We start from the raw sequence: 25,286 nt of genomic DNA on the forward strand, positions 1-25,286 counted from the left end.
TTTCAAATCTGCTGGTTGTCAAACAAGTCTTGCTTTTAGATACTTGATTAATTGCTTCTTGTCTCCCTTTACAGATGCGGACCGATAAGCTTTCAAAGTGGCTTGTGGTTTGGGGGTGGGCGGAGAGAAATTGTACCTTATTTTTGCTTGCCAGAAGCTTCCCATTTTTGGGGTAATACCAAGCACCATAACAAGAGGTCAAGCTGGGCTGTCTCCAGTCTCTGTGCCCTCCCCCTGCCCTGTCCAGCAGGTAATCCACCTGGAATAAAAATTGGCCAAAGTTATTATCTGGGCTTCTGATAAATGCTTCTGACCTTTGTTTTGTCAACCGATGGAAGTGGCTGTGTGGAATTTGCAAGGCTCATTAACAGAATCCCCCCCCCTCTCCCTCCACCCCTTTGCCTCAAGTGCAAAGCCCCACTGACATCAAAGCAACAGAATGTCTAATCCTGTTTTGAATCAGGGCTGGTGCATACAGAGAATGTTAAATAGGGAATCCACCAGCAGCGAAAAAAGGGGGGGCATCTTTAATTTCCTGAGTGAGCAAGGGAGGCAGAGAGAGAGAGATACTTACAGGAAGAAGGAAATGCCTTTCAGCACAGACCTGCGGACACCTGAATAGTAGAGGGAGAAAGCTGAACGGAGAAAAACAAAGGAGACAGAGGGCCACAGCTGATGGAGAGGTGAGTGAGGGCAATGCAAGCTGAATGACCCAGCACTAGAACCTGTTTGAGCTGCCCACTGGCTTTCTTCACTTATTGCTGATGGAATAGAGACAGGTAGTGATGGTGGTCCCTGAATATAGCTTCCCACCAAGCAGTTGCCTTGGGTGGGGGACCCACTTCTTAGAGCAGGGGTGGGAAACTTGTCACCATCCAGAAGTTCTAGGACACCCAAGTCCCCATGAGCCAGCACAGCCAATGGTCAGGGAACATGGGAGCTGGGACTCTCAACAGCACCATATTTTCCCTGATCAAACTTTGCAGATGGAAATCTTCCACAAACATTTCAGGCAACTGTGGGAAAAGGTTCAGGGTTCCTTCCGCAGGCAAGTTCTTTGGTGCTAGGACAACTGTATGTTGGAAAGTTACAAAGAGGATCTTGCTGTCGGGGGGGGGGGGGAGTGAGGGAAACGCCACTGGTGTAAGAGGCCTTCTATAGCGTCTTGAAAGACCTACATTGGCTCCCAGTACGTTTCCAAGCACAATTCAAAGTGTTGGTGCTGACCTTTAAAGCCCTAAACGGCCTTGGTCCAGTATATCTGAAGGAGCGTCTCCACCCCCATCATTCTACCCGGACACTGAGGTCCAGCGCCGAGGGCCTTCTGGCGGTTCCCTCATTGCGAGAAGCCAAGTTACAGGGAACCAGGCAGAGGGCCTTCTCAGTAGTGGCACCCGCCCTGTGGAATGCCCTCCCACCAGATGTCAAAGAGAACAGCGACTACCAGACTTTTAGAAGACATCTGAAGGCAGCCCTGCTTAGGGAAGCCTTTAATGTTTGATGGATTACTGTATTTTAGAATTCTGTTGGAAGCCGCCCAGAGTGGGCAGGGTAGAAATAAATAAATAAATAAATAAATAAATAAATAAATATTCCATAGACATTTCCCAAATGAAGTTTTCTGCTTGGTCATTAAAGCAAGGGAAGGAGTTTGGAATCTTGTCTTTCCCCTATAGCAGTGGCTCCCAAAGTGGGTGGTACTGCCCACTGGGTGGGTGGGGGGTTACCTAGGGGGCACTAGGAAGCAAGGGGGTGGCAGGAGGACACGGGCGGTGTAAATGGCTATCAGACTTTGAAAAGCTGGATCAGGTTCATCAATTTTGTTAGAATAATTAAACTAAACGGTTTTAATTGGATTTTGAACAAGCATGCAATTAATTGTTACTGTTTTGAATTCTTTGTGTGCTGTTCTCTTCCTTAGTCGGTTGTGTAAACCACTATTCCAAACAATGCTTTTTATAGGGTAAGGGGCACCAGGGATGAATTTATGAGGTGGTGACCCAGAACAGTTTGGGAATGACTGCTCTGTACATTGGCACCTTGGGTTAAGAACTTAATTCGTTCTGGAGGTCCGTTCTTAACCTGAAACTGTTCTTAACCTGAGGTACCACTTTAGCTAATGGGGCCTCCCACTGCCGTCATGCTGCGATTTCTGTTCTCATCCTGAAGCAAAGTTCTTAATCCGAGGTACTATTTCTGGGTTAGTGGAGTCTGTAACCTGAAGCGTCTGTAACCCGAGGTACCACCACTGTAGTTTCTGCTGCTCGGGATCTCTGCTGACTCTTACATCAACCCCAGCAAGCACAGCCAATGACCAGGGATGATGGAGGGCTGTAGCTTCACAACATCTGGAGAGCCTAAGGTTCTCCACACCTGCCTCACAGAGACAAGAATTAAGCTGACCAAGAAGCAGGGTGCTAAACAGTGAGGCTTTCTCATTAACAGTCGAAAATCAAAGGCTGGAGTTGCATCACAGAGTAGCGCAGGGTGTGCGTAGCCATTGGAGCTGACCAGCTCAGTGATCACACAGACCTTCAGCTTTTCTGCACAGTTCCTGCTTGCAGCAGCAAGTTTACTGTACTCGCAGAGCATCTTGCAGCAGGCAGGGAGAGGAGGAGGTTGGGTGAAGGGGCCACTAGGGTAGGATCCACTTTTGCATGTCTTCTTCTTGCAGCTTCTTAAAGGGTCCTGCACTATCTACTAATTGGGAGCTGCTTCCTCTTGATGGTGACCCCAGATCTACTACTTGAGGTGGGACTGCTCAGTCTAATGGCAGAACCGGAACGGAGGCTGCAACGTAGCACAGCCACTGCCTGTTCCTCTGCGGCTTAAACGTCTTAGATGCCCAACGTCATATTGTTTGATGGCTTTAAAACACTTTTTAAAAACACTCAGCAAGTGCAAGTGCTTACAGAACAGATGCATGGATAGCGTGTCCAACCTTCCTCACAGGGTTGTTGTAAGGCTAAAACACCCTTTGGTGGGCGACTATGGAAGGGAAACTAATTGAAGAAACAACCAGCTTCGTGAATTCCTGAATAACTTAGCAATTCTTAGCAGGTTTCCCCCTGGCCCTTGCAAATTTCTGCCTGTTTTCTTTAGTCTGTGATAGCTGAGCGGTGAGGATGATAAACAGTAAATGAGCTAGACAATGGCACTCCTCAGGTAGCTAGATAAATCCATAAGAAACCAAATCCTTTGGGGACATACAGAGTCTCTTCTATTCAGTGCAATAACTTTGAAGTTCCGAGACACACAAATGGAATCTAATAATGTTTTATGGAGCAGTGATGTTCTGGAATATGCGGCATGCTCCGAGAATTAGAGACATCTGGCTCCCAGCATGGGTACTTTCAGCAGTGGATAGCTTTTCACTCATTCAGCGGGATTCCTCTTTGCCTGGCTGGCCACCACATCTGTATTGGAAAAACAAATATTAGAATGCAGCGTGCAGCAGTCTGCACAGATGCTATCAAATTGCACAGCACCAAACCTGGTTATGTAACAGGAGGTGGCAACATAAGCATGATCCTAGTAATTATTTTCTTTTTTAACACAACCATGTGTCTAGCCCTCACATTAGTGGATGTAAGAACTACCAAGCAGCAAGGACCTGGATGGTTAAGTCCAGTCAAAGGCGACTATGGGGTTGTGGCGCTCATCTGGCTTTCAGACCAAGGGAGCTGGTGTTTGTCCACAGACAAATGGGTCATGTGGCCAGCAAGACTAAACCACTTCTGGCTCAAGAGAACACCGTGAGGGAAGCCAGAGCACACGGAAGCACCATTTACCTTCCTGCCGCAGCTGTACCTATTTATCTACTTGCACTGGTGTGCTTTTGAACTGCTAGGTTGGCAGAAGCTAGGACAGAGCAACGGGAGCTCACACCATCACAGGGATTTGAACCACTGACCTTCTGATTGGCAAGTCCAAGAGGCTCAGTGGTTTAGACCACTGGTTTGGAAGGGGTTTGAGTCAGGGAGGGAAGACCTCTGTCTGTATCTTTCCCTCAGACCTCCAGGCTCTTTTCTCCCTCTGTATATCCACAATGCTCTCATTTTTCTACCCCCTCCACCAGTCTTGTCCCTGCAACCCCTAATAGCGATTTAAACTCTGTTGTTGTTTTTTAATCCAAATTATTACAGACAAATTGGTAGATTTATGACAATGCTTTTCGCAAGTTGTCTGTTCTTTACCAGGTGTCAGGACAGCCAGAGGAGCCAAATCCCACAAAGATGGATGGAAACCCTCTTTTGTGATGTGATAAGTCAGTGGAAGCAATTTATAAAGCTGATTTTTTCTTTTCCAGGAGTAGCTTCATCATGCTCCATGGAGTTATTGCTACCATTCCATTTGGTTAATCTGAGTAAGTAAGTGTGAAAGGAAGCAGCTGTTTCCTGCCTTCTACAGGCCTGCTGTGACATGCACATCTGCATACCTGGATTCAAGCAAAGTTGCCACCAGAACCCAAGGGGGAAAGTTGCTGTCCATTCTCTATGGATCTAGCTCAGCCTTCCACAACCTGACAGGGGCTGATGGGAGCTAGAGTTCAAAACATCAGAAAGGTGCCAAGTTGGGGGTGGCTAATTGAGCTGATGTCTCTAGTGTATAGAATCAGCTATCTCGACACTCAGCATCTAGATAGCAGATAAGTTACCCATGCAAATTATGCAGAAGTATGATCTGCTAAGGGACACAGGTGGTGCTGTGGGTTAAACCACAGAACCTAGGACTTGCCGATCAGAAGGTCGGCAGTTCGAATCCCCGTGACGGGGTGAGCTCCTGTTGCTCGGTCCCTGCTCTTGCCAACCTAGCAGTTTGAAAGCACGTCAAAGTTCAAGTAGATAAATAGGTACCATTCCAGAGGGAAGGTAAGCGGCGTTTCCGTGCGCTGCTCTGGTTCAACAGAAGCGGCTTAGTCATGCTGGCCACATGACCCGGAAGCTGTACGCCGGCTCCCTCGGCCAATAAAGCAAGATGAACGCCGCAACCCCAGAGTCGGTCACGACTGGACCTAATGGTCAGGGGTCCCTTTACCTTTACCTATGATCTGCTAAAGATAGATATATACATGCACACACACACACACACACACACACACACACACATTCAATCAATTTATTGTGTATAGCTAAAGGCCTTTACAATTTACAGCAGGGGATAAGAACAAGGCTGAAATCACACAACATGACCTATAAAAGTTAAAACATAAAAAAATACAGCATGAGGTTTTAAAATTAGAAAGCCTTAGCATATCTGGAACGCAGCTTCTTAGCTTCCAGAGCAATTGTTTTTTTTATAAAACACACACAAAAGATTACAATCGGGGTGGGATTTCTTTTATATTATTATTAATAAGAGAATACACAACACAGTTATTCCAGAGGAAATGTTCTCTGTGGCTCGAATCCTTGCCTCGTCACCAGGTTTTTTATCTTTCTAAATTGTGCTCCAAGTGTCTGTTCTGATACTACCAAAATTAACCTGACATAGGGTATCACTTTGTCTGTTTTGCATTCCTTGTGGCTCTTTACAAGTGGCTACACATGCCCATTAGAAGGTGCGTGGAAATGTCATGCAGAAGCAGGGGTGGAATGACTGTCTTTGGAAGCATAAACGGCTTGTTGGAAAGGGCCATGGCTCGGTGGGTAGAGTATTTCCTTTGTGTGTAGAAGGTCCAAAGTTCAATGCCCAGCATCACAAAGTAGGGCTGGGAGAAACTCCCTGTCTGAAATCCTGACAGTCAGTGTAGACAACATTGAGGCAGATGGACCATTGGTGGGACTGGGTACAAGGCAGCTTCCTGGGTCCTTCTTGTCCTCTGTAACGCTCACCCATTTCTGAATGTGACATATGAGATTTCTATCTACTTTCGCAAAAGCATGGATCACAACCCAAGGGGAAATTCTCCTGCTGAAGCCTGGTTGAAACGAGCAGAAGCTGTGCAAAAGCACAATCATTTATATGGGTTTAGCTGTGCTCGATTGTGCCCTGTAGTGTTCAAATGTCAATATTCTCTGGACATAAGCCCCACTCAGTGCTGTGAGACTTCCTCCCGAGCAAACATGCATAAAATTACACAGCAAGTGGGTTTTGTTTTGTTTATTGCCTTTTAGTTTATTCTGAGTCATCGGAATAAAATATAACCTGCTGGACCTAAAGTCTGTGTTAAAATCTGTGGAGCTGTGTAAGCTATGCAAAGCTGCACAGAAGTACATATTTGTCTTATATTATCCAATACAGAGCTGGTGTAAAAAGGAAAAAGGTAAGAGACCCCTGGAGTTAAGTCCACTCAAGGCGACTATGGGGTGCTGGTGGAGCATAATGGCAAAGAGACTGACCTATGAATCAGGGAAGTCCCCAGTTTGAATCGCACCTCAACCATGAGCTCACTAGCTGGCCATAGGCCACCAACAGTTTCTCAGCCTCTGCTGTTTCCAGTAGGGGGGCAATCTCCTTTTACCATATAAGGCTGTTGTAAGGATTACAAGGTCATTTATGTGAAGTGCTTTGAGCACTCTGAAGTTCTGTGTTCTAAGAAGTACTGTATTATACAGGCTACAAGGGATGTGGATGGTGCTGTGGTCTAAAGCACTGAGCCTCTTGGGCTTGCCGATCAGAAGGTCGGTGGTTCGAATCCCCGCGACGGGGTGAGCTCCTGTTGCTCTGCCCCAGCTCCTGCCAACCTAGCAGTTCAAAAGCACGCCAGTGCAAGTAGATAAATAGGTACCGCTGTGGTGGGAAGGTCAACGGCGTTTCCGTGCGCTCTCGCTTCCTTCACTTTGTTCCGTTGCACCAAAAGCGGTTTAGTCATGCTGACCACATGACCCAGAAAGCTGTCTGTGGACAAGCGCCGGCTCCCTCGGCCTGAAAGTGAGATGAGCGCTGCACCCCATAGTCGCCTTTGACTGGACTTAACCATCCTTTACCTTTTATAAATATATAGGCTACTAGCAAAGAGATATACAGGGAAGTGGAAACCCTTCCCACTTTCCCCCTTGGTTTGCCGACAGGCTTAGGGGGAATAAAGCTGGACTGACCTACACCTGTTAACATAGTTTTGAAATTTAGAAATCAGCACCTGAAGCTTTTCATAGCAAGGAGCTAAACATTTTCAGCTGCTAATTGCTGCAGATCAACGAACGGCTATTGAAAGGGGCTGCTTCAAAAGTTGCCAACCTGGCTTTTGTTTAAGGCCTTCCTGTTCTGTATTACCTTTCTTATGATGTAATATTCAGATAACGTTTTTTGGTTACAGAAAAATAAACAGACCTGTTGCAAAGAAGAGTTGCCAACTTTACACACACAAACCCCCATTGGCTTTCCCCAGACATTTCCTACACTTTTTTACACTTACGTTCACAACAATCAGAACTAGAAACCCGGTAGATTTTTTTAAAAATAGGATTATTTGGAAGTGAACCCTTGTGACATTCCGGTGGGAATGGAATCAACTTTCCAATACAGCAACATCAAACAGCTGCTAGTCCGTAGTAGGGTTGCCAACTTTTGAGTCACCCCTTTCCCTGCAACTGCAGTTTGATCTGAAGCAATTAGCAGGTGATCATATTTAACTCAATGCTATTTAAAGTTCCACCTATTGATTGGGACACGGGTGGCGCTGTGGGTTAAACCACAGAGTCTAGGACTTGCTGATCAGAAGGTCAGCAGTTCAAATCCCCGCAACGGGGTGAGCTCCCGTTGCTCGGGCCCTGCTCCTGCCAACCTAGCAGTTCGAAAGCACGTCAAAGTGCAAGTAGATAAATAGGTACCTCTCCGGTGGGAATGTAAACAGCATTTCCGTGCACTGCTCTGGCTTCGCCAGAAGTGTCTTAGTCATACTGGCCACATGACCCAGAAGCTGTACGCTGGCTCCCTCGGCCAATAAAGCGAGATGCGCGCCACAACCCCAGAGTCGGCCACGACTGGACCTAATGGTCAGGGGCCCCTTTACCTTTTCACTGATTTATATGGATTAGCCCCTTCTATGTGGCAGATGAGAAAGGTGATTGGATGCAAAAGAGGACAGTAGTATAGAAGACTGAATTTCAGAGAAATTTTGAAGCCCGCAAGAGTCCCTGCTCTCTTTTTGCCCGCCCTAAAAATGAGCATGTTTGCTTTGGGTTTTGGGAGGTTTTACAAATGTACAATTGTGTTGTCATAAAATAAAGTACTTTTGGGAAATGTTTTTACTCTGCGGGCAAGATGGCAACAAACTGGGGATAACTTTTCCAAGTTTATTCAGTATGGATGATGTTGATATGGTATTGAGCCCCCTTGTTTGGGTGGAAGCCAGCCCCGCTGTAGTTTCCAGACAATGCAAGGATACATAGTTCTTTACTAAGACATATTCTGGTGTTTAGGGACATAGCAATTTGGAAAACCTATAGAAAACCCATGCTTAAGGATTGTCTTCCGTTCCTCCTCTGAATAAGATCAGTGGCTTTTAGTTTTCCCAAACTTTATGTAGATGTCATTTTATGACTTTTAGAGGGACAGCTTGTTTTGCTACATTTAGAAATTTTAAACAGGTGTTTTGAAATGGATACAACCAGTTTCCTAAATGGGTTCCTGTCATAGGGAATATTGGATGTGTGTGGAAATTTGGCAATTTTAGAAATCTGCTTGCTAAAATTATATGCCTAGAGCCAGCATAAATTATTTCTATTTTAATGTTTTCTGTGGAGAAATATTGTTTTGGTTTGTTATTATGGTATGTGCTTTGTGTTTTAATATTGCAAACCATCCTGATCTTCAGATGAAGGGCAGTATGAATGAATGAATGAAATAACACAAGAAAGAAAGGTTCTCTGCATATACTATCTGCTCACTGAGGTTTGTAGTATAAAATGTTGGTTTGTAATTATACACGTGCAACAAACACAGATATGAATTCTGGTTTCTTCATTAAGGTCAGTGAAGCTAGATCACTCTCTGGCTGAATCCCCCTCTCTCCCTCTTATCTCTGCAGCCTTGCTCCTCGCTTTCATTCATTTCCATGGTATAAGCAGTCCTCTTGTGTTATCTTAAACCGAGAAGTTTGCAGAGCAGGGCTGGGAAAAGGATCAGCGTTTATAGCCAGCTTCCTTAATCTGTCAATTTGCTGAGTGGTGCTTCTGGTTATAGTCATAAGGAAGCGTGTTTTATTTCAGTGGAAATATACTTCCTTGAGGACTTCCGGTGTAGCGCGTTCCTGTTACAAGCGGGGGTTTGACCGAGAGGGAAACCCCGGGCTATTTTGGGGGATTGGGGGTGTCTCAGGGCGCGGAGACCCCCCGAAAAAACCTCTGGAGGGTGTCCAGAGGATCTGGTTCCCGCTCTGACCAGAAGCGAGCAACTGCGCCGTCAGGTAGCCTCAATAGAGGCGAAGAGAGCGGCGGTGTTGCTTAGCGGGTTGAGGGAAGCCATTACCGACCTCCAAATAGCGAAGCCCCGAGCTTGCAGAGAGAGCGCTACGTTCCTAAAACAAGAGACTCCGACCTCGGACCATCGTGAATTCTTATGAAATTAACAGCGAAAAAGTCGGGGAGCAATAAGAAGAAGCAAACGAGGTTCAGCCTGGTGCCGAAATCAAATTTGACACAGCGCGACGGCAGTGCAGGAGGAAAGTGAAAGTGAGTCGCCTTAGCGGATATTATGTTTTCCTCTTATGTATCTTCCTAAAACTAACCTTTCGGTGTAGAAACTGTGTATCAACTGAGCGGTGGGAAGAACAGGGAAACCAGGGCGAATTGTTCAAGCTGAAAGCCCTTGAGGAAACGGAGGGCTTGAATAGAGGAAGGGGCGCTTCTCCATTTTTGTGTTTAAAACGCAACGGAGAGTAAAACCGGAAGAGAAGGCTCCGTCGCCATTGCAAAGACTCTGAGCGTAGCAGATTGAGGAAAGCACAAAGGACTGATAAAAAGCAAAGTAAGAGGAAAAAAGGGAAATGGAAATTAATTATTAATTGCTACAATTCCGGTAGCGGGAAAGTATATATATGAAGGGCCATCTGCAAATATTGCTTCCCGTCTGTGTGCTCTAGGAGTTTATGGACTTGTACGACCATACCTCGGGAAACAACGCTACTTTAAAGGGCCCCGGAACCCTCTGGTGGTGAGAACAAAACTAACTGGCTCCCAATTTCTCCTCTGCCCCTCTTCTTCTCTCTCCCTCCACTCCACATATCCACATATTAATTCCGAACTGCCAAGAGAGACTGATCTATCGGAAAACAGGACATTGTTATATCTCCGGATACAGCGTACCTTCTCTTTTTTCTCTGTTCATTCTATTTTTTTTTCTATTTTCTCCTTTCCCCCCTTTCCCTTTCTTTTAAAGAGTTGCAGAGATTTTTAGCGACAAGACTAAGACCAGCTGGAACCAAACCTTCTCCTTCGATACCTTTCCCTTTAACTGACTTCTCTTTGCACTAATTTTTGGACTGGTAGGAGAGACTGAGTTACTGGAGAAACAGGATTTTGCGACATATTTGCAAACACTGCTATTCCTAAGAGACCTCCAGGGCCGAGATTAAGACCAACAGGACTACTTGACTCAGAAACCTCCCCCTATTTGCCTCTCCCCTTCTTATTACCCCACTTTTCTCTATACCAATCCCTTCCAGTGTGACCAACGGATTATTTGGACTAATCTGAGTGGAGACAGTAAGGACCACTAGAACAACCGCATTCCCAATATTGTATATATTAATGTGGGGAAAAATAATTGTGCTTACCTTTATCAGTAAAAAGGAAAGCCTGGTTGGGAAGCACAAATGTACGAAACCTTACGGAGTGGGGTAAATTTAAGAATATAAGATGTCACACACGGTGAAGAAAGGTACAAATGGGGGGACTCCAGGGGAGAGGAGAGGGTCTAAACAAGAGACGGATTCAAAGACAGATATTGTGAAGATGTTAATGGAAATCAAACAGAGTCAAAACAACTTAGAGAATAAATTAGAGCAAGTGGATAATAAAATTGGAATATTAGATAAAAAAATGGACGAAACAGTTAGTGAACTTAAAGGCCAAATAAAAGAAATATTTAGGAGAACGCAAAACGTAGAGGAAGGATTAAAGAAGACAAGATTAGAAGTAAAAGATTTTAAAAGGGATAAAGAAAAGGTGAAGATGGAAATGATGGAATTAAATAGAGTACAGGAGGAGATAAAGGATGCGATAGCGATGAATGAGTTGCGACAGAGAGAAGGGAACCTTAGGTTGAGAGCTGTACCGGAGACACAGGGTGAGAATATTAAGGAAAAACTGATAACAGAATTGGCAGATTGGATGGACATAACAATAGAGGAAATGGCCCAAAGTGTGCAAAATGCATTCAGGATGCGGATTAAATCAACAAAAGCAAAGAAATTTACAGGGGACTGTCTGATTACATTTAATAATAAGGAAATGAGAAACAGGATTTTGCAAAAGAATAGGGAAAAGAGGCTGAATATAGAAGGAAATTATATAATTTTCTTTAAAGATATTCCAATCAGGCTACTCAAACGAAGAGACTCTTATAAATCATTGGCACAGACGTTAAAGAAAAACAAAATAGAATTTAGATGGGAGTTCCCTGAGGGGATATCATTTATGTACAGAGGCAAAAGACATAGACTATCCAACTTAGAAGAAACTGGAAATTTTTTGAGGAAATATAAGGAGTTGAGATTGGAGGAGAGCGGAACAAAGGGAGCAGAGGGAGGATTGCCAAGAGATTCTAAGACAGAGGAGGTAGAGGAAGGGAGTGGAAGCAGCTCGGGCGAAGAGGAAGAGGGGGAAGAAGAAGAACCAGCGAATCTATAAAAGTAAAGAAAGTTTAGGTACATATCAGCTAATATGGGGTTAAAAATTTGGAATTGGAATATTAATGGAATGAACGAGAAAAGAAAAAGGAATAAAATTGAGCAATTCTTAAAGAGGAAAAATCTGGACATTATCTGTCTTCAAGAGACTCATGTAGCTAAGAAGCACAAAAAAATATTAATCAATAGAAGACTGGGAAATGAATTCGAATCCTCAGATAAAGAAAAGAAAAGAGGGGTGGTACTGTACGTCAAAAACAAAATCGAGGCTAAACAGATTTTTAAGGATGAAGAGGGGAGGATGGTAGCGGTTAGACTTAATTGGCAAGGAGAAAATGTGGTTGTGATTGGGGTATATGCACCAAATGGCAACAAGACTGATTTTTTTAGAAACTTAGAAGAGAAAATATTAGAACATATAGATCAAAAGATTATTCTAATGGGAGACATGAATGGTGTGGTCTCGTTAGAGGCGGATAGACTTAGGGAGGGTGTAAGTAAAGAAGGGAAACTACCAAAATCCTTTTTTTCGATGGTCAAAAACTGCAACTTGGTGGATATTTGGCGTTTGAGACATCCACTGGATAAGCAGTTCACCTTTTATTCCGAACCACACCAATCGATGTCACGGATAGATCAGGTTTGGATCTCGAGTGAACTCTGTCCAAGAGTTAAACAAATAGAAATAAGACCAAAAGTAATTTCAGATCATAGTCCGATAGAATTAGAATTGGAGAGTTTTGAGAGAAGAACTTTTAGATGGAGGCTAAGAGAATACCTCCTAGACGACCAAAATATTGTAGAAACTGCTCAAAAAAAGCTAAAAGACTATTTTGCAGATAATTGCGACAAAGGGACAAAGATCAATGTGATATGGGACGCAAGCAAAGCAGTAATAAGAGGATACTTTATTCAGCAGAATGCGATCAAAAATAGAAATAGAGAGAAAGGGAAAAAAGAAATCCTAGAACAAATAATGGACAATGAACAAAAATTAATCCAGAAACCCAACTGCCAGAAAATAAGGGAAAATATCAAAATTCTACAAGCGCAATTTGCCACTATAATAAATAGAGAGGTAGAGTGGAACATAAAGAAACTAAGGCAAAAGAACTTTGAATTTTCAAATAAATCAGGCAAATGGCTTGCATGGCAAATTAAAAAAAGGAAAGAACAAGGTGTAATAAACAAAATTATTGTAGAAGGAGAAGAGATAACAGAACCAAAAGGAATTAGGAAAGAATTTCTGGATTACTATAAAAGCCTCTACAAGGACAAAGAGAGAAACAATTTAAGGAAAATAGAGAGATTCTTGAAAGACAAAAAGGTGCAGAAAATCCCAACAGACAAGAAACAACGATTGAACACTCCAATTGAAATAGAGGAGATAGAGGAAGCCATAAAAGACTTAAAGAGAGGAAAGGCCCTGGGACCTGATGGTTTCACAGCGGGTTACTATAAAGAGATGAAACCTATCCTGGTGAATCCTTTGAAGGAGACTATGAATAACATTTTGAAAAAAGGAGAAATTCCGGAGACCTGGAAAGAAGCATTTATTACATTTATCCCCAAACAAGACGCAGACCCAACCCAAGTTAAAAATTATAGACCGATTTCTCTTCTAAACACAGACTATAAAATCTTTGCTGGTATCCTTGCGAGAAGATTGAAGTCGCTGTTATCAGAAATTATCCACAAAGATCAGGCTGGCTTTCTTCCTGGCAGGCATATGAGGGACAACACAAGAAATATAATTAACATGCTAGAATATCTGTCTGTCAGGATTGACAAGCAAGCCATAATGATGTTTGTGGACGCAGAAAAAGCATTTGATAATGTGATATGGGACTTCATGTTGAAAAATTTGGAGCATATGGAAGTGGGCAAGGATTTCTTTAATGGGGTAAAAGCAATATATACGGAACAGAAAGCCAAACTGATTATAAACAACATAGTATCAGAGGAAATAAAGATACAGAAGGGAACAAGACAGGGATGTCCACTTTCCCCGCTACTATTTATAACAGTCTTAGAAGTTCTTCTAAATTCAATCAGGCAAAACAAAAAGATAAAAGGAGTGACAATTGGAGAAAATGTGTATAAGACCAAAGCATTTGCAGATGATTTAGTAATAATGACCGAAGATCCAGTGATTACAATAGAAGAAGTACTAAAGGAAATTGATCAGTTTGGGAAATTGGCAGGTTTCAAACTAAACAAGAGAAAAACGAAAATGATAGTTAAAAATTTGGACCAAAGTGTAATAGATACAATTCAACACCAATCCCAGATAGAGGTGGTTAAGAAAGTGAAGTACCTTGGAATTTGGATAACACCCAAGAATATTGACTTGTTTAAGAACAACTACGAGTCGGTATGGAGAGAAATAAGGAAAGATTTGGAAGTGTGGGGAAGATTAAAAATGTCATTCTGGGGAAGGATAAATACGATCAAAATGAATATACTACCGAGGGTACTGTTCCTGTTCCAAACTATTCCCATAATTAAGGGGAGCCGTATTTTTAAAGATTGGCAGAAAGTGCTTTCTAGATACATCTGGCAGGGCAAAAAACCCAGGATTCAATTTAAACTTCTAACAGATATAAAAGAAAGGGGTGGGTTTGCCCTGCCAGACTTGAAGCTGTATTACGAGGCATCATGCCTCTGCTGGTTAAAAGACTGGATAAACTTAGAGAATAGGGAGCTGCTCGATTTAGAGGGCTTCAACAATAGATACGGCTGGCATGCCTATTTAGGACATGAGAAAAGGAAAGTACATAAGGGGTTTGGAGATCATGTCTTCAGAGGTCCAATTATTGAAATATGGGAAGGATACAGAAATTTATTAGAACCTAAGGTCCCACACTGGTTTTCACCTCTTGAAGCGATGAGTGTGAAGAAAATCAATATGAGGAGTAATTGGGCGACATATAGTCAATTATCAGTTAAAGAGGATGGGAAGTGGAAAATAAAGCCTTATGAGCAAGTTAAGGAGCATGTGTATGATTGGCTTCACCACAGTCAAGTTAACGAGATGTTCAGGAAAGATACTAAAGAAAGAGGGTATGTAGACAAAGACTCCAAATTTCAGATGGAAATTATAAATAATGATGTAAAAATAATATCTAAAATGTACCGGATGCTGCTGGATTGGAATCTAGGAGATGAAGAAGTGAAATCAGTAATGATCCGCTGGGCTATAGATGTAGGCCATAGTATACAATTCGAGGATTGGGAGAAATTATGGAAAGAGGGTCTAAATTTCACAGCATGCATAACAGTAAAGGAAAATGTCATGAAGATGTTCTACAGGTGGTACATAACACCTGTAAAACTATCAAAAATGTACAAGATATCCAACAAATGCTGGAAGTGTAAAGATAAGGAGGGCTCCTTCTACCACATGTGGTGGGAGTGCCGGAAAGTTAAAGAATTTTGGGAAAGAATATATGTCGAATTAAAGAAAATCTTGAAATATACGTTTAAAAAGAGGCCTGAAATTTTTCTGCTAGGGTTATTAGGGAAGGATATTGAAAAGGTAGATTGTAAATTTGTATACTATGCGGTCACGGCAGCAAGGATAATTCTTGCCCAGAAGTGGAAAAAACAGGAGATGCCAACGATAGAGGAGTGGAGATCAAAGTTATTAGACTACGCAGAGCTAGATAGACTGACAGGGAAGATCAGATACCAAAGAGACCAAAAGTTTATCAAGGACTGGGGAAAGTATGTGGAGTACCTGGAATATATCAGTGAGGGAAAAACGACGTTAAAGGGATTTAGAGAAGCACTGTGAAAAGATTAAGAGTTATTGTTCTAAGCAAACAGAAGTTAACAAAGAAGACCAATGACAATACAAACTGAGAAATGTGGGACTAGGGGTATTGCTACGAAAGATTTACGGACAAGCTGAAGGAAGTCTATAAAGAAATGCCAATGTAAAGTTTTAAGTGAAAAATATCTTTAATGTATGTATACTGCGCGCGGGGTGGTTGGATCTTTTTTTCTTTGACATGTGTTTTTGTTGTTTTTTTTCTTTTCTTTCTAATTTTTACTTCTCGTTTCTTTTCCTTTTTGGAAAATCAATAAAAATCAAGTATATAAAAAAAAAAGGAAATATACTTCCTTGTCCCTTTCTAGGGTGCAGGATATGTCTTCCTGTGTCACAGCAGCATTCATTACAGGGGCTGAGGGAACAGGAGAGTAGAAGGAACCATGTCAGGATTTTGGCAACATATCACAGGTATGGTTACCAACTTTCCTTCTTTTGTACTGGCTCTTGTAAATGAAGCAATTTTTAAAATCCTGCTCTTCAGCCCCAAAAGCCTCCCAGAGTGGCTTATAAATCACAAAAAATTCCCTGCACTCAGGCCTATGAGAGCATGAAAAGAAAACTGGTCTGGGAGGGGAGAGGAAACTAGCAAACTCAAGTTCAAGTTAAGGATAGGTCTGATATGTTCTGTCATTTTGGTTTACCCAGTGGCTTCAAATTAATGTTGTTACCACCCATGGTCACAGAATAAACCCTACTACTGCTACTGCCTTTTACAGAATATATATCTTTTCCTGGCATGGAAGATAACATTGCAAGAAAACTCTTGTTTTCGTGTGCCAGGCAGCACTTTGAAAGGCATTGGAGAAAAGCTAGTAGGAGAAAAGTTGGCAACCTTATCCTTGGGTGGGAAGACGGAGGTTAACTCAGGCAAGCTGCACACAGTGAGCAACACAGTTCTCTATAAAACAGAGATCAGAGATACCATGCAAGAGAGTGGAGAGCAGAGAGTGCTTAGGCAGATGGGATTATTTTTTTAAAAAAATCATTTTCAATTGGGATAGAAATCTAAAAAAGTAAAATAATGGGATTGCAGGGCAAAATAAGGGACTCACAGGTCCCCAAATGACCGCAGATAAGGCAATGGAGGACAACAGCAGTTACTAAGGTAGCCCAAACTACTGTTGGGCATATTTGAGGGAAGGTACCATAGTTCAGAAGGGACGCGGGTGGTGCTGTGGGTTCAACCACAGAGCCTAGGACTTGCTGATCAGAAGGTTGGCAGTTCGAATCCCTGTGACAGGGTGAGCTCCCTTTGCTTGGTCCCTGTTCCTGCCAACCTAGCAGTTCAAAAGCACGTCAAAGTGCAAGTAGATAAATAGGTACCGCTCTGGTGGGAAGGTAAACGGCGTTTCCATGCGCTGCTCTGGTTCGCCAGAAGCGGCTTAGTCATGCTGGCCACATGACCCGGAAGCTGTACGCCGGCTTCCTTGGCCAATAAAGCGAGATGAGTGCCGCAACCCCAGAGTCGCTCACGACTGGACCTAATGGTCAGGGGTCCCTTTACCCTTTACCTTTTACCATAGTTCAGAAACAGACAGAGGCCACCCACTTCCAGACAGGCTATCTATTGGTCATTCATCCTGATTTATTTGCATGGAGATTAGACAATGTAGGCTATTTATTGAGCATTTCTTCTGCTGTGTTTGCATGGGGGCTAGACGGCGTTGCATCAAAGCAATGCACCTCCCAGTGCATTTTCCCAGCTCTTCTCACACACAAACACCGAAAAAGCATCCCAAAATGGCAGTGCTGATATTTACCTCTAGATGGCAAAAGTGGCTCATCGAGATAACATCTCACTTTATAGCTTCACAGGAGCCCACTCTGCACAAGACTGTTTTCTCCTATAGAAATATAAGGGTAGGACAGAAGCATTACATTGTCATATCTAAAAACTGCATGAGGGGGTACAGTTCCTTAACTAGGAGCTAAGCTATTACATCCTGTTTACAAAGGAGCCTCGATTTCAAAGGCGATTAGCTAGATTTGTGGATATTAATCATCTTTGAGATTGAGACTTCTCTGTAAATAGGAGCTGCAGGTGCACCATCTGTCAGCAAAAGAAGTCCTGAAAAAACAGCAAGAGTGGGGCCTGTGGGTGTAATCTCACCCTGTATTTTTTCACATTACCACCTTTCTCTCACAAGATCCCTGACTGCATGATCAACTGTGCCACATGAGTTAATATTTTCATATTTGTTTAGTTTCTCAGCGAACCGGGGTTTTTTAGCATAGCGGCATCAGTTATTTAGAACATGGTTCTTATTGAAATCAGAAAGGCACCTACAATCACTGCTTGCCGACAATGTTTTTGGCCCTGCCAAGTGTTTTTAGATAATTGAATTGATTTGTTGTTGGTCATCTGTTCGGTATTTTATGATCTTTTAATTATTGTTTCCTGGATATCAGTTTATAGGAATTCTTGGGTGGAATTCAATGTTGTGCTATGGCGATTGTTCCATGAGAGCAAGCAGTTCTGCTTGCCAGATGGAATTATCTCCCCCTTTTCTTTGCCACCTGAGGCAGCCACACTACTCGACCCAGTGAAATGGCCACTCAAAGAGGATGGGTGAGAAGACAGGTGCCACCTTTGGGCAAAGGCCTGGCAACCCTATAGATAATTTGTACAGTTTTGATCATAATCCAAGATGATGCTCTACATACTCGGAGCCGGCCCTAACGTTAGGCAAAGTGAGGCCACTGCTTCCAGAAGTTCCTCTAGCATCCAAATCCGCCTTCCTCCAGAATTTTTCCAACAGAGCTCTTCTGCGTTCATGATCGAGAATGTGCATAGGAGCAGTCAGATACACATAAATATCTGTGACTGCACGTGTCTGTTGGAGTATACAGAATATCACCTGAACAAGGACTCAGAGACCATTTCGTCAGAGCTGGACAAACAAGAGAATGGCAAGGCCAGTCCTGGCTTTCTGGCACATGTCCCTATATAATATGCTGCATGCATGTATACGTTCTATTTATACACACAGTGTGCGCATGCCGGAGCTCCTCGGTGTTGGAACTGGGTTGGGCATGTTGCGTCTTTGAGAATCTTTCTACAGAAACATGTAAATACATTAAACCCAACCACTCACGTTTTGTGACAAAATAATTCTCACTGGCATCTCCCCCCCCCCCCTTTGTACTAAGGGGAATCACGTGGTGAACTGTTGCCTTTGTTCTAACCAGTGTTGAATTGCTGCTGTTCCCTGCTGGAAACTGCTTGATCCACCCATGACTTTCCCAGAATCCATTTGAGGGCCCGGAGCCACCGTTCAGGAATCACGCTGCTCCACGGAACATGACTAATGCTTTCAGGAAAGGATTTCATCCTCTGCACGTATTGTTAAAACCGTAACAATTAAAACAAAGGGGTGGGGGGAAATTACACCAGCAACCCCCAATGTTAGATAGTGGGTAGACATAGCAGACGACACAGCGATTTCTCCAAAGCAGCTCTTTATTTGTAAGCTGTCACATAACTGAACAGCAAACAGCTCAGCCGGCCTGCTTTTATAGGCAGCCGGCTGTCAACATTGTAGCAACAACAACCCAGGGTTTCCCGCCTAAAATAACTGACGTGGACCTGAGTGAAAACTACATACACAATACTCCTGGTGGCCAGGGTGAGAACTTCAATACATAACACCCAAGCGAACAAGACATGCTAAGAATACAAGCTAAGAGTATGGCAACATCTCTTGTTGTTCCCGATGGTAAATCTGTTTGTGCTACGTGTCCTAATTCTCAGGCGCTAAGGGCAGAAGTTCACATTGCACAGCAAATGACATTGACACATAATGATAATGCGGGAGTATGGGGAATTGCTAACTAAACATCCTCGCAGCTTTCCCTCCCTGCCTCCCCCCCCCCCGCCCCGCAATTTGTTCTTGTTCTCGTCCCAGCTGGGCTAATGTCTGGCTTGAGGGTAAACATCAGTGAGAAATGGTCTTCAGACTCACACTCTGCCCAATGATGCTAAAAGATTCTGCCCTGGAATACTTCACGAACTATTCTGCATACAACTACTTTCAGGATCATAATTTTGACTAGGACCAGCTCTAGGTTTTAAGGGGCTTTCCGACACTGGCGGGCCCTGGCAGGTTTTTGAGGCAGAGGTACCAGCAGCAACGGCACTCTGATCAGCACCAGGTTTGGGAACCATTCATTTAATTTCTCACAATGCCCTCAACTTAGGGTTGTGGGGCACTGTGGAAAACTAAAATGGCAGCTTCCAAGGCGGGCCCTGACAGATGCCTAAGGGCACTGTGTGCTGACACTGGGCCTGATTTCAACAGTCGTAGTTCACATTGGAAAACTGCAAGTTGCAAGCCATGTTCCTTTACAAACCAGGCCAGCTATCAAGGTCCCATTTGAGATGTCCTGATTTTAATATATGGCTGGCCTTGATTTTGGGTGTATTAAGTTCCTGCACCTCTCTTCGAACTGGGCTTATCAGCTCCTCAGGGAGTTGAGAAGCTTAATTAAGATCCTTAAAAGGACAAAGGATGCCACATAAATTCAAAGAATCGTTATAAATGTCAGTGCACTTCACAAGCTCTGGCAAAGTCAGATAATGAATAACAAGACCTTTAACTTTGTGATGTTTCCAAGCGTGTCTACTTATAGATACAGGCTCTTCAAAATAGCAGCCATAAAATGCTGCCATTTATAATCAAATCCGCATAATAATCTCTTTATTAAGAACTGGAAAATATAGGGTGTGTCTTAGAAGCAGCGTTTATACTCCTCTCTCACCCGGCCGCCCCCCCCCCCCGTATGATTCAGATTGCTCAATAAACCCCAGTTTAGCATCATTTCTCAACACACTGTCATAGGGACTGATTTGCTTCCCACCGTGATAGAAGCCAGTAGAAAGTGTGGCAGGGGGTGGGTTGACATTTACCATGACTGGTCCTTCTGAAATAAAATCCAGCCACGTGTGTCGTTTATTTAGCTGTTGATAATCTGCAAAACAAAACACCTTCTGAGACACTTAAAGGAAGAAGCTATAACTGAGGGATGGGGAACACCTGGAAGTCTCATTTTCAACACTTACTCCTTCCAGATGGTCTGGGAAGAATTCTGCATGAGACCCTGGAGAGATGTAACCAATCAGGGCTGACAATACTGACCCAAATAGACCACATTTCTGTATTTTGTAGATGGCAGAGCCTTATAATGGGCACACCTTCAATCAATACACTATTGTTAAGAGTCATCTTTTAGCAACTATTGGTGCAATCCACACATTTATTAGAGTGGCTTGCTTGCATACAGATTCAGAAGCAAACCACACAGAAACCAGGGTAGTTTATGTTAAGTTGTGGGTGAACATATCAGACGACACAGCAATTCTTCAAACAGCTCTTGTTTATTCACAGGCCAGAACAGAACTTCAATACATAACACCCCTCCCCACCGAGATAAGGCATTAGTTACAATCATAGTGGTTCCATTACATACAGCAATACCCTTAATGGTTTCAGTAAGGCACATAAGCACATTAATTGACCCTATTCACCATACAGCTTTACATGTGCAGTTTGTCCAGTGAACATAGTCTTTTAAATACGCTGGGCGCTTGAAAGCCCTGCTGGATCACCGAGGGCCAGTACAGAACTTCAGTACATAAGTTTATTTCCATTGGAATATAGGGAGCTGCATTTTATGGAGTCAGCCAGGCCACTGACCCTTCAAGCTCAGCACTGTCTACACACCAACTGGAAGAGGTCTCCAAGTTTCAGACCAAGATCTCCCCCAACTCTACCTGGAGATGTTGAGGATTCAACTGGGACCTTCTGCATGCAAAGCAGATGTGCTGCCACTGAGCTATGGCACCTCCAGGTAAACTTGGTTAGGACTGGGCTGCATCTGTGTAGCCCACCAACTTGGCCTGTGTGCAAGAAACGTTTGCACTCTGCGCATTATGGACATGGGAAGCTGCTGTGTACGGAGTCATACCACTGGCCCATTTAATTCAATACTGTCTACACCAGGAATGCAGGACCCATAGCCCTCCTGATGTTCTTGGACTCCAACTCCCATCAGCCCCAACTACTATAGTCAATGGTCAGGGATGATAGAAAGGACATAGCTGGAGAAGGTAGCTCAGTGGTAGAGCATCTGATCTGCATGCAAGTTCAACCACCACCAGCACCAGAGAGATTCCTTGACTATAATCTTGGAGAGCCACTGCCAATCAATGTATACAGCACTGAGCTAAAGGAACCAATGATCTGACTTGCTATAAGACAGCTTCTTATATTCCTGTGGAGGGCCAGAGGATCCCCAACCCTTACCTACGTTGACTGGCAGTAGCTCTGCAGGGTTTAAGGTAGGACCATACCCAGCCCTACCTGGGATGCCAGGGACTGAACTGCGACCTGGAACTACATTTTGCATGCAAAGCATTCGGTCTCCCACGGCGTCTCAGCATATCATCGCCAACCAGAGGTTCTGCACACGCAATGTGGAGTTCTGCCGACAGGACAGGATCTCAGGGCAGTGATTAGGTGGACCAAACCAACAGCCCTTCCATATATGGAAAAGTAATTCATCTTCATTTGCCACCACTGCCTTTGAAATGCACTTGATGTGGTCGCAGAAGTCATTAACAAGGTACTCTCTAGTACCCACCCCTACCCTGCTCACCTCCAGTGCAAATAATTCCTTAGGGGTTAAGATGATTGCTGTTGCTCATAGCAAACAAACAAATCTCTTGCATGGTCTTGGAATGAGGTAAGTCCTTTACAGATAACCAGAAGCCACTCAGAAGAGGCATTCCTCAAAGGCAGAAAAACACTCCGACTTGGAAAAATCGTGATAGCTGCACTTTCCCTATCAGGCAAGCAGTGAACATTTACCTTTAATGAAAGCATTTAATCTGTTTGAAATGTCAAAGAAAAACGTATTCCCGCAAGAAGCCCAAAGGGAGATAAGCCTGTTATTGTGGAGGGTTGAGGGGCTGAAATCTTTGATCAAGGGGGCAACGTAACGTCAAAGATACTGGGACAAAGAGCCATATTGTGAACACAGAGAACTATGAGAAGCCTTCCCCAAACTCACGGTTTCACCCGGGCAGCTATGACCTTTTCTAAGTTACTTCGTTGTTCCATTATCCCCTCCCTTGATTCTACATTTCCTGGTTGTTCAGCATTCTGTGCACGCTGAACATGCCCAGTCCTTACCGGGCAGTTTTGGGATCTCCCAATATTTCCACCCCTCTAAATATTTATTTCTACACCCCCTGCAAGCCTACCTGCTGATTCCTTTTCCTTGTATGGGCTACAGAATGATCCACATTAGGATAATGAGTTCATTCTTAGTGTACAGTCAAACCCCGGTTGTCAAATATAATCCATTCCGGAAGACCGTTCAACTTCCAAAACGTTCAACAACCGAGGTGCGGCTTCTGATTGGTTGCAAGAGTTTCTTGCACTCAAGCGGAAGCCACGTCGGACGTTTGGGTTCTGGAAAACATTTAAAAACCAGAACATTTACCTTCAGGTTTTCAGTGTTCAGGAGCTGAAACGTATGATAACGGAGGTGTTCAGGAACCAAGGTTTGACAGTATAGGTTGAGCTCTTTCCTCCAACACCACCTTCCCCAGAACTCCAGGAGCTCTTGACCCTCCTCAATGTGCAAATAAAAGTGTACTGTTCAAAAATTATTTATTTATTGTAGCTATGTTCAGCTTGTCCTTTGTAGAACCCAGAGTGGCCTACAGCGAAGAGAAGCATAAGATGGGTCTTGTCTTCACCACCTGTTTTTTATCCTCACAAGAAAGTTAGGCTCAAAGGTACCTAGTGAGCTTCATGACTAAGCAATCTTGTTCCTTCTCAGTCATAGCCCAGCACTTAAACTACCGCACCGACATATAATTTTGATAGTCTACACACGAGCATGACAACCAGGGTCTTCAAGGTACTTTTAATGCTGCATCTGAAATGCCTTTAAAGGAGAAGGAAGCAACTATCCAAAATACAAAATAACAATCCTTCTTATTCACTTGTATATGCAAACACACACACACACCCTCATAATGTGCTCTAATTACTTATCACAGGTGATAATTGTGAAATAACCAGCCTCATATAATCCACATGCTTAAATCTAATTAAGACACAAAAGGGTTAGGTTCGAATCCCTGCAACGGGGTGAGCTCCTGTTGCTCAGTCCCAGCTCCTGCCAACCTAGCAGTTCAAAAGCATATCAAAGTGCAAGTAAATAAATAGGTACTGCTCCGGCGGGAAGGTAAACAGCGTTTCCATGTGCAGCTCTGGTTTTGCCAGAAGCAGCTTAGTCATGCTGGCCACATGACCCGGACGCTGTGTGCAAACGCCGGCTCCCTTGGCCAATAAAGCGAGATGAGCACTGCAACCCCAGTCGTCCGCGACTGGACTTAATGGTCAGGGGTCCCTTTACCTTTACCTTTAAGCTGTCCTGCCAGGCTTAGCCTAGGTCACTTCCCCTCACTTTGGGAAGAAGGTAATCAAGACTATTGTTCTTCTCTAGTCTACCTGAGAAACTGAATGCTGTATGGAAAAGCACATGAATCTGACCTTTAGGGACTTTTTAACTTACCAGATATGTGGTCTTTTTCTATGCCAGAGAAAGAAGAAAAGTTTGGAAGAAACTTGGAAGGGCATATTCTAAAAGTCTAACAGCCTATTTCCCCACACTTTCCTTTGCTGCGTATTTTGTGATTTTAAATCCTTGCTGGGGTTCTTTCACCAAAGAGTACTTGTCCCAAACTTGGCATCCAGGAATTTCCCTTTCTGTACCTATTTTCCATTACACATAACACCACAGTTTGAAGATATGTCCCATGGAAATGACTAGTTTGCACTTCCAAACATGATTAAATATATAAACTATTCCACCTCCCCCACAAAAGGTGCTTAAGAACATCAAGGCCTCAATAAAAACAACCAAATGCTTGATTTATTTATTACACTTATATACCACGTTTATTTTCCAAGGAGCTCGAGGAGGTATGTGTACATGGTTCTTCTCCCCATTTCATCCACACAACAACCCTGTGAGGTAGGTTAGGCTCAGAGATGATGAGCGGTCCAAGTGAGCTTCATGGCTGAGTGAGGATTCGAACCCTAGCCCTCCCAGGTCCTAGTCCAACACTCCAACCATTGCACGCTGCTTAACAATATCACTAAATCAATGAACATCCAGATTAAACCTGGCATAGAAATCAAGACTAAATAATACCAGACCAATACTCAGACATAGGCTAGCGGGGCGTGGGGGGGGAGAGGGGGGGAATATGAGGCGCCCTTAATGGATACCTGTAAGTCAGACCTCTCTGCCCTTCCTTTTCCACATAGTTTGGCAAGGGTTGCGCCGCTTCCTCTTGCCAAGTAACTCTCATTAAATCCACTTGAGACTCCAATGAACCCTGCAGGCTCTCACTTAAAAAGGAGGCGGGGGGAGAGGGGGGGAAGAAAGCGAAAGGCGGGGAAGAGATGGCGCTCAGTAGCTCCTCCGCTCCAGACACGGAGCCCGTCCTACCTGTGCGCACATGTTCCTAACCGCGCCAAGGGCTCAGGTAACACGCTTCACAACACACACACACCCTCCCATCGGGTTAACCCCTGATTCCACCCCTCCTCTGCTTGCTTTGAGTGGCAGCAGGCAACTCTC

General features: G+C 43.7%; 1 long non-coding RNA gene across 2 annotated transcripts; it reads right to left on the reverse strand.

The window, feature by feature from the left end:
• Positions 1-1,618: 1,618 nt before the first annotated feature.
• On the reverse strand, positions 1,619-25,284 carry LOC308582199. Of its 2 annotated transcripts, none has more exons than XR_014005548.1 (3): positions 24,932-25,284; positions 17,387-17,470; positions 1,619-3,416 (listed from the first exon to the last, which is right to left on the reverse strand). It is a non-coding gene; the product is annotated as an uncharacterized lncRNA (long non-coding RNA). The 2 variants fall into 2 exon arrangements; XR_014005549.1 differs by lacking the exon at positions 1,619-3,416 and adding an exon at positions 15,913-15,978.
• Positions 25,285-25,286: the final 2 nt, after the last annotated feature.

Source organism: Podarcis bocagei (genome assembly GCF_964188305.1).
Source record: "Podarcis bocagei genome assembly, chromosome: 2".
NCBI lineage: Eukaryota > Metazoa > Chordata > Lepidosauria > Squamata > Lacertidae > Podarcis > Podarcis bocagei.